Source organism: Manacus vitellinus, unplaced genomic scaffold (genome assembly GCF_001715985.3).
Source record: "Manacus vitellinus isolate BGI_N305 unplaced genomic scaffold, ASM171598v3 scaffold_5_pilon, whole genome shotgun sequence".
Taxonomy (NCBI): Eukaryota; Metazoa; Chordata; class Aves; order Passeriformes; family Pipridae; genus Manacus; species Manacus vitellinus.
Window position 1 is genome coordinate 7,010,750 of NW_021940682.1, and position 10,639 is coordinate 7,021,388.

General features: G+C 42.3%; 1 long non-coding RNA gene across 1 annotated transcript; it reads right to left on the reverse strand.

Moving 5' to 3' along the window:
* Positions 1-523: 523 nt before the first annotated feature.
* On the reverse strand, positions 524-7,401 carry LOC108641032. Its single transcript, XR_001921689.1, has 3 exons — positions 7,309-7,401; positions 3,662-3,721; positions 524-644 (listed from the first exon to the last, which is right to left on the reverse strand). It is a non-coding gene; the product is annotated as an uncharacterized LOC108641032 (long non-coding RNA).
* Positions 7,402-10,639: the final 3,238 nt, after the last annotated feature.

A 10,639-nucleotide genomic window follows, 5' to 3' on the forward strand; every position in this document is an offset into this window, starting at 1 on the left:
CCTATATGAGTAAGAAATAGTCATGGCTTTTGTTTCGTCCTCCAGGGATTACTTCCCCAGTGTTTAACGTGGCAATCCATAACTTCTGAGCTCATCATCTGATGGATGATGTGCTTGGCAAGAAATAAACCTGAAAGCTTTGGATAGAACATGGGCATTTTTCATCACATGTCATCTCACAGACACCAATGCATCTCAAAATCCTTTATATTCCTTTTTCTGCAGAAAGTTTCCAAAGGATTCAACTATATGAAGCCACAACAGACACTGCAGGATACCAGTGTTTCAGGGGCCCTCTGCATTGCTGTTACACTACATACTTATCCAGGAAAAAAAGGCCAACAAATTTGTTACCACTGCTTATGACTATCCACATTAATTTGCTCTGAGTAAACATGCTACTGGCACCACTTCACTGCAAAAACTTCAGATTAGAACTGAGATATTTAATTTTTATCTTGTCAAGGTGATGATTGAACTGTGTCCTCACAGACTTCTGCAGAAATTTAAAAAATACCTCAGAGCAACAAGGATTTTGATGGTGAAAATTATGGCAATTCCAAACAGTTGTGTGTCCTGGATTTCTCCTTAGTATACAGGATCACTTGTGATCTATGGAGGCAGGGCTATTGTCCTGTGAAAAACTGCAGGAGGAGGAGAGGTAGAGACTAAGTGTTTTATTAGAATCACCATATAAAACATTGCCAAAGGTATTGTAGGTTACATCTTCAAAACTGCTTTCAGTAGCGGGGTGAACCTACAAGATGGAGGATCCCAAAAAGTCTTATAAGAAGTGCACCTTAACACAATACACGGGATACTTCTGAGACTCTCAGAAGAAAAGCTGTGAAACAGTTAATCTACCATAGATGAAAAACTTCGAAGAAGCTGGGAAGAAAGACCAAGAGTTCTCCTAAGGAAAAAAGAGACGGTTAAAAATGGCCTTTCTCACCATCAGTCTAAGAAGTGTATTAAATCTAAAGTAGGTCTGTTCCAAATAACTCTCATACAGACCAGGAGAGAGTTTTTTTACCCACACGTTGAGGTGATAGTAGTCAAAAAGATAGCAAAATTTAACTTTAGTCCAGTATATCCCCCATTATTTCACCAGTTATTCTCTTATATTTAAGAGAATAATTTTTATTACTCATGACTTTTATGGGGGTCCTTTTTTTTGTTAGAAGTCTTGTCAAAAGCATGTTTGCTTTTAAGATGCTGAACGGTGTTTTTGAAATGGCTGCTACTAAATTGTCTAAGGCAGAACAGAATATAACTTCCCTCTGTTGGGGTGGTGAGCAGATTTAAGAGGCTCATATTTCTCTTAATGCAGCTGGACGGGCTTTCTTTCAGCAGAAGCAGACTTTGAAAAGTGTTTGTTGCTATATCATCTCATTTTATACTCAGAGATTGCTTTTCAGAAAATATAAACCAGTAAACAATCTAGAAGGAAAAGTCTAAAACTCTGAGGTGCAAAAGTATTTAACACCAATCCTGGATATTTGCATCTGGATATTAGCATCCCCAAAAGCTTCTAGATGGAACAGAATGATGCAGGCTGCGTTCCTGTGAACACTGACTCCTCTGGTCCAAAAGCTATTTTATCAAGGGAACAGGTATGATACAGATTGCAGAGGTGGAAACATCTAGTAAAGGCTATGGTGTCCTTCCAAGCAATGTTGTCAATACATTGCACAGTGAGATCTCAAGATCTGAGGAAAACAGAGAGGGAAAGAGTTCATCAGGTTCTCCCACACCAGCTTGGTTAAAAGTTTTTGTGCCCGAATTTTCCTCTCCAATAGGAAGCACTGGCACTGTTTGTCACTCAGAAGGCTTCATCCCTGTTGCACAGGTCAATAAATGCACCTCACTGCATGTAGAGATGCCACCAGGAAACTTATTTTATTGTCCTAGATCTGTGCACTACATGAGACCAAGACGTGGCTTCTGAGAGAGATGTGTTTTCTTTTTCCCCTCCAGCTGAAGGCCAGTCCCCAACAGTAGACCCCAGGGGTTAATGGTGGGACCAATACTTCTTAACATCTTCATAAATGACCCAGACAAGAAGGCAAAGTGCATCCTCAGATGGTCCAAAATTGAGAGGAGAAACAACCCCATACACCAGTACAGGCTGGAGAAGAGAAGACTCAGTGGGATCTTATCCATATGTATAAGCACCTGGTAGGAAGGAGTAAAGACAGAACTAGTCACTTATCAGTGATGCCCCATGGAAGGATGAGAAGCAACAGGGACAAAACTGAAATACAGGAAATTCCAATGAAATGAAAGAAAAACCTTTTTTTTCCGTGAGAGTGGCCAGATACTGGAATAGGTTGCCCCGAGTTGTGGAGTTTCCATCTTTGGAGATATTCAAACCTCACTAGAAACAGCCCTTTACCACCTGCTCTAGGTGACCCTGCTCTGGGCAGGGGTTGGACTGGAGACTTCCAGAGGTGCCTTGACCCCGTGGCCATTCTGCAGTTTTGGAGTGATAATGGTCAGCCTGGCCCCAGGCAGCCAGGTGCACCAGGCCCTCTCTCAGGGCATTTTCTGTCTAAGGCACTCATGGACATCAGCCTTTTTAGAACATTCCTGTGACAGATGGTAGCCCAGGGCTGAAACCAAAGACAGCCCCAGAGCAGCACAGAAACCCCATGTAGGTCTTTGATGCATCTGTTTCAGCTCATTCAATTCTACCTTCAAGATGAGTCGAAGTTGGAAGTTTTGCTGAATTCTGGATTAGGATGTCTCTGAAGAGCAAAAGAAAATTCTGAATGTGTTCTGATCTTATTCTGTCGGCCAGTAGAGGGAGGAAAGAGAGAGAAAATAGAAAGTCATTCTTGATTCTCTGAGACTGAATAGCAATTCTCTATCATATTGGCACTAGGACTTCACAGCCCCAGGGCCAAACTTGCTCTGTCAGAGCTATTGTAATGCATAAAACCACATGAGATTTAGTTATTCTTGTAGGTATTGTAACCACATGGAACAACCTGCTATGTGGCTAATATCAAGGACTGAACCCAGCTGTAATCTGTCCTGGTAGCTGACTTATCACTTTGAACAAGTTTCCCATACACCTAGAGCAGCATTTGATGCATTAAAGTCTGTGTTTCATTTAAACTTTTTTCCTCTAACAAGGCTGTAAATTGATCAAACAAGACTGCTCCACTCCAGCCATTCAGAAGGGTGTTCTCTGATACAAAGTGAGGAGAAAGCACTCTCAAGGGATTTCCTTCCAGCAACTACCCCTAAACTGCATCCTGGACTGAAAGGGGACAGGGGACAAGATCAGTCCTCCACCCCAACATTTCATTGCTTTCAACATTTCATTGCAGAGGAAAAATTGTGCTCAGGCTTGAGCCTGACTTTTGATTGAGATGCCTGTGAAGCTTCTGTCTGATGTTTGTAACTTGCTATGCACACTCAGTTACTCTGCATAACCTTTTCCAGAGTGTGAAAAATGCACACCTTCTGGAACTTTTTCAGTAGAAAAATGGGAAAGTAAAACATGATGGAGATTCTCTCTCCTTGCTTTGTTATTTTAATATGTCAGATTCTTCCCAGCTGAATTTCATGGCAAATGAAGAAACGTGTTGTGTACGGTTAAAAACTGCAGTACAATCAAGGATAGGGGATATGCTTCTCAAAGATTAATGCAAACCTTAATGAACACTGAGATATGTCCACGTGGTGGCAGCAGAGGAGGAAAGTGAGGAAATACCTACGGGAAGCCCGAAGATAAAACATTAGTAACCTGATCTGAAGCATTTCTTAGTTAAGTGCATACTTAAAAGCATGCATGTTCAAAATTAGGGCTGTGATCCAACGTGCTGAGCATCTGTGACTACTCTAATCCAGCCGGAAGACTCAATCACCATCACAATAAACAAACGTGGTCACCTGGCACACACACACTCATCTCCCTCTCAAGAAAACTAATTCAGCTGTCACAAGTCAGGAATAAAGAAAAATGAGCTTAATAAAAAAGAGGTGGACAAGAAAAACCCTCAAGCAACTAAATCATGGTTTTCTACTCTGAGAAACGTGCGGTATAATTGAGTCTGTTTTATTTTTTAAACAGTTAACTCTGCTTTGCCTCTTGCAAGCCAGGTGACTGTATTCTTCCTTCTGCATCACCACTCTGAAAGGCTCACATAGCTGGACAAGGCTCCCAGCACTCTCCAGACTCCTAACTGGTACGGAACCATGTGGATATACACAACCCAGTCACCTCTAGGCAAAACTCCCAGGGAATTACAAGGCAGGACCAGGACACAGCACACACTTTTGCTAAATTTCATACTTTTACTTTGGAGGAAAAAGAATGTACTGAATTCCAGCCGAGCTAGAGAAGGAAGTGATAGAGTAAGATGCTCCTTGGGCTTTTCACAGGAACTGTATTTCCTGAGCAACTTCTGTGAAAGGAGAGGGACAATTACTGAGGAATTCAACTTAAACTGCCCCCACTGAAGTGTTTTAATTTCTTGATCACATAGTGAGAATAGCTCCCTCCCAACTGGTCTCATTACCAGATATCCCAAGCAATGCTGTGCTCACAGCAGAACAAGGTCCTTTTTCCAACCCACACAGCATCAGCAGTAGCCAGTGCTGCCAGTTCCTCAAGAAATGGTGTCTGTTGGTGGTACCTTCACATACAACAGGGGAACACAAAGCAACTAATCCTTATTAGTGTGTGAGTGCAATCATTCTGCATCAAAAGAAAATATACACACACAGAATGTGTCCCCAGGGCACAGGACAAGACAAATGTAGTTTGTTGTTAAGGATGGGGGCTGAGCACCAACATTAGTGTTTAGGGTAGCTCTATATCATGAAAATTCAAAACCCAGTTTGAGCACTGCCTGCAGTTTCCATTAACTAGGATTCTTCTCCATGGTCAGGTGAAAGAAAGTGAGCAAATAGCAGTGGTTAGGGACCCTGGGAAATCTGTCATGGACTGTCTTCACTGGTGACCAACCACAAGTCTTCAGGACCTAGTTTCACTCTCTAGCTTCCTGCTAGGACTGAAGAGCCCTCACTCCCGAATAAAACATCTGTGCTCTCTCCTTCTGGAACCTGCTCTCTTTCTTGCAAGTCTAAACATGGAGTCTGTCATGATTTTAGAGCATGGTGTGCTCCTGCTGTCATGCCTTTACATACGAGTCCCCGTCCTCTGCCTATGGCGCACATTCCTTACACCTCTTCTATTCACTGTATCTTGTAGTGTTCCAGGTCTCCTGTCCCCTTCTAAGTACTAAATCTCACATGCAAAGGCAAGTTAAATACAGTTTAGGATTCATGCTGGAAACTTTTGTCCGAAAACAGTGGAAAGCAGCACATCACTTGATAGGAGCCTGCCATTACAATTCGCTGTAGTGAGCAGACATCTACCCATAACACACTGATTTTCACACACACGAATTCAAAGTGCTTGAATCTGACACAACTCCACCTTGCTGGTCAGAGGCAGCAGCAGTGACCCATTTAAACTGCCTTGGACCAAACCTCCCTTGTACATCAGTGGGGGTGATATAGGGTGATATCATTTCTGTAAAATACCTTAGACAGGGGAGAGAAAGGACCTGGAGCTTCAGACTGTACTTTGGAACCACATGGGAGAAACACAAGGCTGGCCATACCTTAGTACAGGGTAAGTAAGTTAGCAACCATATCACTAAATGCTGTGAATTTTAAAAGGCATTTTGAATGGAAGCCAGTTCCTCCAAACTCTGCTGAAGCCCCAGCTGACTTCTACCTTATATAACCACCTTTTTCAATAGACTGGGTAGAAGTTAGTATTTACTGAGCCAGAGACCACTTTTCTCTCCAAAATCACACACTGAAACTATTTATGCTACCCTTGATATGCATGAATTTCAGGACCTGCTAGTCAGCAATAGATTTTTGCTGGGGTTTTTTTGCAGAAATATGGCATTTAATAGGTCCATTCAGGACTACCAGCCAAGCAACTGTGAGTTCCTCTTGAGCAGGCAGGCCCAGCTAATTTCAAAATGAATTGCTCTGTGAAGGAAGCATAGCACTTCCCAGATCACAGAAATGGTTTACTGGCCCAAGTCTCATATAAAATAGTCTCTTGGTGAGAAGCTGCACAGTTTTTAAAAGTGTCAGAGAAACCATTAGGTGATAAAAATTCACAGAGCAATTTTGCCAAAGAAAAAGCATAAATAAAAAGTGCATAATTTCTCTCCCAGACTTTCTCACGAGTCAGCTGCATTCAAAGAGCTGTGCTGCAGCTACAGGCAAGCTAAAGGCAATTAAAAAGCTTTGGCTGCCTTGTGTCAAACCTTCAGCTTGTACTCATGCAGTTTAATCAGAAAAGCAGCAATTACATAAACAGTGCCACTAAATTAGGGGAGAGCAGAGAGTACAGCAAGCATAGATCAAATCCTGTATGTGTCTTGAGAAGAAAATAGCAACTGATCCTTATTAGTATGTGAGTGCATTCATTCTGCACGCAAAGGAAATATACATATGAAGAACTGGCTCTTGCAATGAAAAGTAGATGCTAAAACAACAGCTTCCAGCCAGTTCAGGCTGTTTTGCTTCAAGGATATACGGATCTGCTTTTGAGTTTGTAAGCGTTTAGTCACGTCAAAAGTTACGGATTCTTCTTGGAGGCCTCTCAGTCCATGTAAAAATGTGACAGGTTACTTAGAGTATGAAAAGGAGGGTATCTGAGCACCAACATTAAGCACAATCTTTTCTGGGAGAAAAAAGTAATCAAAATTTCACGCCACTCATCTTAATCCAGCGCTTGCTAAAATTTTAAAAATCTCTGCTTATAAAACCAGCAGCTTGTCGTTTCTTGTTAAGCTACTTTTAAGGAAAGACAAAAAAATCCACAAAGCGAGAGCAATGAATCAGGAGAACATCTTCATTGCAATTACATAGAACATCCCTCTTTGATAGGACAATCAACTTTGTGCAGCAGCAAAGAGAAGGACATTTATAGCAGCATCAGGATGTGCTGCATTCCCAGCTACTTGAGAAATTGTAATGAGAAATCTGTTTGGGATTTCGTAGTCCCATTCCTTGTGCCATAAAAAGCTCACACACACCATTCAAGCACATCCAGCTAATGCCAGGCAGAAGCCCTCCTTCTCTCCCCAGACTTTAATATACAACCCCTGGAGCCCAAGGAACCAAAAAGCCAGGTTAGTTTGAACTGCAGCTTGGGCTGGTGGAGGAGTTGGTGGTCAGGAGAACCTTCTCTTGATTTTAAATTCCTGTGTTGATATTGTAGCCAAATGGCATAGAAGAGTTAAAGCTGGTGCAGCAAATACTTACTGTGCCCTCTTTAAGCATAAAAGCATCAGTGCTGTGGGATTTGTGCATATTTCTGAAAGGATGAATCAGGAATAGCATTTGGAGTGTGGTAAAGCTGCTGTCCTGCAGTGAAGAGTTATTCTGAAAAAAAAAAAAAAAAAAAAAAAAATCACACCTCAATGCTGTATAGATTAATTTATGATCTACCCTTGCTTCAAACAAGTCTAGAACTAGAGAAAAGAGCTCATTAGAGTCCACACTTATGGGAATTACTTGTCATGCTTTAATTATGCAACCCTTCCCCAACATCTATGCCTCCTTCTTCAATATTGCAGTGCCTCTTCCTTCAAAAGATGCAAATAATTCTTGGATCTGCTGTTCCCTTTCCCTCAGAGGTAAATCTATAATATAAGATCCAGACTTGCTTGTAGAAAGCTGGAAAGGGAAAGCTCCTCTGTACAAAGTGCTGCACCTCAACATGGATTGTGTCTCTTCTCTTACCAAATGCCTCTGCATCAAATAGGTGGTCCAAAAGGAGACCAGGCAGCAGATCTTGAGGGACAACATAAAGAGCAGATATCCTGCATATTCATTTCAATGTTAGCTCTGCACTGGAAGTCCAAATTATTTTACATGGTGACACTTTCCTTAGCAGTTTAGCAGTTACACCCCTCAGCACCTGGCTGCCCCTTTCTATGTCATAAAAAAAATATGTTCAGAGGAGTATTAATTTCTCTCCTTCAGGTTTGCCAGAAGCTTTCCTAACACTCTTCTCCCAGTGAAATTTAAGGTATAAAGTCCTGTGTGGCAGGCCAGGGGGTTCTGCTGCCACCACAGGCATGTCCCAGAGCCTGGTTTCACCCTGCAGCTCCGTCAATCTCCCAGGGCATAGACAGGACTATTCCTAGGACAAGGCTGTCACTTCACTGGGAAGCACATCCTCTTTCCAGATATAAGAAGTGTTGACTGGCACATCAGGAACCCTGGGGACAGGTTTCCTTCTGCCTACCTCCCTGCCACCAGGAGCAGGCATGGTGACCCATCCTGCCTCCACATCTTAGGGGAATAACATACTGACTGAAACCTTCAAAGGCCACACTTATTTTCACGATAGGAAGCCTCTCTGGTCTGTGATACAGCACTAAATTACAAACCCTAAGCTGCTCTATTTGCACAGCTGAAGACACATTGTGGAAATCACATCTTTAAGCCAAAACCACAACATATTTGCTGTCACGATGGCAGAGCAGTTTTTTAAAGTTAGTTATAACACAACAAGTCAGTCATCAGCAACAGCAGCCTGACAAAATACTGCAATTTACAGCTCTGCTAGTTCAGGGGAACTATTATTTTTGTACAGATTGACTGATGTTTTCTGAATTGTGCTAGAATATGAGGTTTTCTTTGCAAAAGTAACATGGGATGTGGAAAAGAGAAAGAAAGGCTTCATTTAAGCAACAGAGACACTGGTATTTGGTACGTCTACTAAATCAAAAGTTACACACATGATTTTTTAAGTATTGTATGTATGTATGTATGTATTAACTATGAACTATGTACCTGAATGACCTGGTGTAAGGGCAGGCTGCAGTTTTTCAGCCATTTAGCAGCAGATGGTTCTAAGTTCAGTTGTTTACATGACATCATGTTGCTTCATCACATAAACTCCTCTGTTTATATTTCCATATTTAAGTGGATTACAATATACAGCACAGAGATGGAAAAGAGCTTCCTATCTTCTGTTTAAAGAATGGATGTGTATGTAGTACACAGTAGTGCTGAAATCAGAGGAGATGGATGCAGGCAGAGGTTTCCTGGCTTGTAATTTATTCATACATGTGATAGGGCTGAGCATTAAAATCCTTCTTCACAAGCACATTTCACTTCCAAGTCTGATTTTGAGCTACCAGCTCACAGGAAAATTTAGGTAAGTCAGACACTATCTTTTCACCCCCAAGAAGGTATATTTAAAAGAAAAAACAACCTTCTAGCAAATGGAATCATGTCAGTATGGTCTTCCTAATAGGAGAGACAAGACTAAAAGCTTGGCATAGATAAATCTCTCTGAAACCTGAAGGTATATTTACAATGGATGAGCTTTCACACCAAGTTTCAGATCACTTCCTTTCCAGCAAAGCAACACTGCAGCCAAAGCAGTCCATCTTCTCTACCCATGCTGCTGCAGCAGTTACTTCCCTCTGGTAAATCAGATTATCCAAGAGGAACAGGGATACCAATTCTGACAGATGAATACCAGCTGTGTAAAGGACTTGACACTGGCCATGCACCCAGACGCTGAAGGATAATATTTCCTAGGCACCTTTCAGGAACTGAATTGATATCAGTGCCACAGCACCACAAGGTTTACTGCAGTAGAAAAGAGGATTTCTGAAACAGAGCACTCAAGTCTGAACTTCCAAAGAGGAAGGGTTTGGAGGGACATGATCCCAGTTACAAACCTGGTATACATGACAACCTCTTTACTGAGTAAAAATGCACAAAAGCCTGAAAAGCTTCTGTTCTAGTTAATCAAATATTTTGTTTTGTGACTGGTGAAATCCAGTGTCTGAAGGCAGAAACCCTGATGCAGACTGTTAGGGACCCTGGATGACACTTGTCACTGCCTCAGATTGCAGTACTGACCACTTTGTTGTGTCTGTCAAACAAACAGATCTGTGGCCACCCAGAATCTCCCTGAAAAAAAGGAAAAGGGGAAGAAGAGAGAAGGAGAAAGCAAGGGGTTATCACCTGTCAGTAGTGTCAAAAGCATCCACATCCAGGAAGCCAGGGAGGGACATGGCTTTGTGTCGAGGTTGTCTGCAGCGCATTCCACACTCTCAGCTACACACTGTGCTAAAAGTTGCCCCTGTAACTCTCTCACAGATGTTAGTCTCTTCAATATTTTGTCCCCAGGAGTCTCCCATAGCACAGGCCTCATGGGAAAGGAGAGAGATCTCCACTTGTTAGAGCCTGGCAACCAGTTCTTTCCCTGGAAAACCCAACATCATCAGGGAGTTTACAGGGGTAAGGAGTCTCAGCCCTTTAACTGCTCCTGGGAGGCAATTAACACACTGTTGGGGGCAGACCCCAGCCTGGGGTCTACATCCCTTTGCATCTGTGTTATTCATGTATTTCATGTATTTTACATATTTCATGTGCTTCAGGAGGAGTCACTCTCCAGACAGTTGTATGGAGCCACCTTGGCTTTTGCTGTTGTGTTGCTTGGATCAAAGGGAGCTAAGCCCATCAGCCAGGAGCAGTAATAGGGTGTCAGTCAACAGTGGAAAGTGTGCATGATATGTTAAGGCCTGTAGTCCCCATAACTCATCCTTGCCTCTTGCATGGGTCACCA